Source organism: Muscardinus avellanarius, assembly GCF_963383645.1.
Source record: "Muscardinus avellanarius genome assembly, chromosome: 11".
Taxonomy (NCBI): domain Eukaryota; kingdom Metazoa; phylum Chordata; class Mammalia; order Rodentia; family Gliridae; genus Muscardinus; species Muscardinus avellanarius.
The window spans coordinates 97,620,386-97,623,854 of NC_137797.1; positions in this window are offsets into that span (position 1 = coordinate 97,620,386).

The window sequence follows — 3,469 nt, forward strand, 5'->3', positions numbered from 1 at the left end:
GAGATTACAAGCGTGTGCCACCATGCCCGGCTCTAGTAAAAGATTTTTAACTAGATGGATGAAGATAAATTAAGGCTCATGAGTGAATTTTTTTTTTTTTTTTTTTTTTGCAGTAGTAGGGATGGAACCCAAGGGTATTCTACCTCCAAGTTACACCCCCAGCCCTATATTTTACCCTTTTATTTTGAAACAGGGTCTCACTGAGTTGCAAAGGGCCTCACTAAGCAGCTGAGGATGGCTGCAAACCCGGATTTTCCTGTCTCAGCCTCCCAAATGCTGGGATTACAAGCCTGAGCCACCACGTCCGGCTATCATGAGTGAAATATTTTAGCGGGTAATAAATTATAAATTAAAGTCCAAGAGTGAAAGATTTTATCAGATAACATTATGATTTAAGGCTAAAAAGTTTATGATAGCCAGGTGTGGTGGCGCACGCTTGTAATCCCCACGCTTGGGAGGCAGAGACAGGAGGATCGCGCAGGTTTGAAGCCAGCCGCGCTGGTTTAAGAGACCCTGTTTCCAAATACAAATGTAAAAATGGGTCTGGGAGTGTAGCCTGGAGGTAGAAGGGCTTCCAGAAACCCCAGTACCACCAAAAAAAATTTTTTTATGATATTTTCTTACATCACCCTACACCTGTTTAAGGTTGATTTGATTAAAAATAGGAAGTAAGAGCCGATAGAGCCCATGACTGAACTCCTGTTCTGGGGAGGCTGAGACAGGAGGAGCGCGGGTACAAGGTCAGCCTCAGCAACTTAGTAAGACTTAGTTTAAAAATAAATAAAAAATGGGGCTGGGCGTGGTGGCTCACGCTTGTAATCCCCACACTCAGGAGGCGGAGACAGGAGGATCGCGCAGGTTCAAAGCCAGCCGCGCTGGCTTAAGAGACCCTGTTTCCAAATAAAATATAAAATAGGTCTGGAGTGTAGCCCAGAGAAGGGTTCCATCCCCAGTACCACCATAAATAAATAAATAAATAAATAAATAAATAAATAAATAATAAAAATAAATAAACAATGGCCGGGGGAGTAGCTAAGAGGTAGAATGTCCCTGTTTCAATCATCAGCACCATACAAAGCACACACTACACAAGAGCGGAGGACAGAAGAGGTACATCTGTACATTGTGAGATGGGGGCATAGTGAAAGACGTCTAGCGACAGATTATGAAATAAAGCCTGAGAGTTTATCTACCATTTTGTCTCATTCCATTCCCCCTGAGATTTTATCCCTCGCACTGTCCTTCCCTCCTTTCTTTTCTTCTTTTTCTTGGACACTGGGAATTGAACCCCAGGGCATTCTACCTCCAAACTATACCTCCAACCCTTTTATTTTCTATTTTGAAGCAGTCTCGCTAAATTGCTGAGACTGGCCTTTGAACATGCGATCCTCCTGTCTCAGCCTGCCAAGTACTGGGATTACGAATGTGTGCCACTGTGCTCGGCTTATTCTTAAGGAAAAGGGCGCATAGGTTTCTGTCTTTTTGTAGCTGCCTCAGGCTGACATGGGTGCTATTTTACCTGTCCGTGAAGGTTATAAGATTTCTTATATGATATGAAGGGGTAAGGTTGGTGGTACAGCTCTCTTGGTCTGGGAGGGGTTGAAAACTGCTGCTGAACATCAGCTTGTCCTAGAACTGAAGACATCTGGAAGGCACAAATTCAACAATCCGTGTTAATTACATGAGGCCTCCAATCAGAAGACAGATAATAGTGATTAGTGCCCCCCCAAGTGGTAGAAGCCAGGCAAGGCTAGGTAGTAGTTAGTATATGTCTCCCATAGGTCCTTTTATGTAACCATTCAGACTTCCTTGTGAATCTTAATGTGAGCCTACTCGCCCTGAGATATTTACCATAGAAGAACAGATGGAGTTTAAGAGCATGCAGATATCTCCCTGTTCTGCTAACAAGAAGTCTAGAGCCCCCCCCAGCCCCCGCCCCCACCCAGGGATTAAACCCAGGGGCATTCTGTCTCTGAGCTACATGCCCACCCTTTTTATTCTTTTGTTTACTGAAACAGGGTCTTGCTAAGTTGCAGAGACTGGCCTTGAACCTGTGATCCTCCTGTCTCAGCTCTCCCAGTACTGGGATCACAGGCATGCCCCATCATGCCTGGCTTTTCCTATTTTTAATTAAAGTATTGACCAAAGAATGAGAGCTGTGTTGTAGGCCGGTCCGCAGATCCTCTCGTATTTCCTCCTACGTTTTCAAGGCCTTCAGTTAAAGCTTTCAGTGCTACTGTGTGGTAAGCAAAGCCACCCCAAGGAGCAAGAGATGTGACTGCCCTTGTGGTGCCTGCAAAATTCAGCCTACAGCACACTTACACCAGTGTGAGCAGAGGCCTCCAGCTTTATTATAGATTTATTATTTGTACAGAAACAATGTGTCCTGAAAAACAGTGGCCCTACAAAGTGTTGGCTATTGATGACCTGAAATTTAAACTGTGTGAAGCCCTGTCTGTGTGGCTCATCTGTGCATCCATCTATATACCTGGAAAGGATGTGCTGGGTGGAGTTAAAGCCCTGTGTCCCCAGAAAAGGTCAGAGGAGTTGCCAAAGAGAGGACCTGAACTCAGAAAAAGTAGAGTCCTTGATTTATGTGACAAAAAAGAATGTCAGCTTGCATCAGAGACACAGATTTCTTAGGAGAGCAGAGGCTTGGTCAAGGGCGAATGTGGGCTAGGTCAAGAGTGGGCGATGCTTTTTTGAGTCCCAGACATTTCTTTTAAAGGAAGTGTGGTGAGGGTGGTTATGGGATGGGATGGAGGGATGACATCAGTCTGTAGATCACAAGATGGCTTATGATGGTCTGGTTGTTATCAGAATCTTTAAACCTTCCGTGGTCTCCATGACCTGATCAGTACATAATACTGGGAAGTCTATAAACCCCTAAATTATAGGTTTCTTAAAATATGGATATTTCTCTGCCTAATTTGTTTATTGCATGAGCTGATTAACAGTGTACAAGGTAACTATCATAAATGAGTGAATTTGTGGTAATTTTAAGATTTATAGATTTCCCTGAAATTTGGGAGTGATGGGCTTGGGAGAAGAACTAACTTGGGTGAGTGACAGGCCTGGAAAGGTATACAGAACTTTGAGTTACAATTATATTTCCTACCAGGCATGGTGGTGCATGCCTGTAATCAGAGTAGATGGGGGCTGAGACAGGAGAATTGTAGGTTTGAGGCCAGCCTCAGCAATTTAGTGAGACCCTCAGGAATTTGTCAAGACACTACTTCAAAATTAAAACTAAAGTAAGTCGGGGGTAGAGCTCAGAGGTAGAATGCCCCTTGGTTTAGTCTCCAGTACACCCCCCCAAAAAAAAGTACATATCTTTTCCTGTCTTTCCTTTGTTTCCCTCCTACCTATCTTATTTCTACAATCATACTTCAGTAGGATGCTGCTGGGTAGAGAAAAGCAATCTGGTGACAGCAGACCCAGAGGATAAAATATAATGTTATTAGAATGT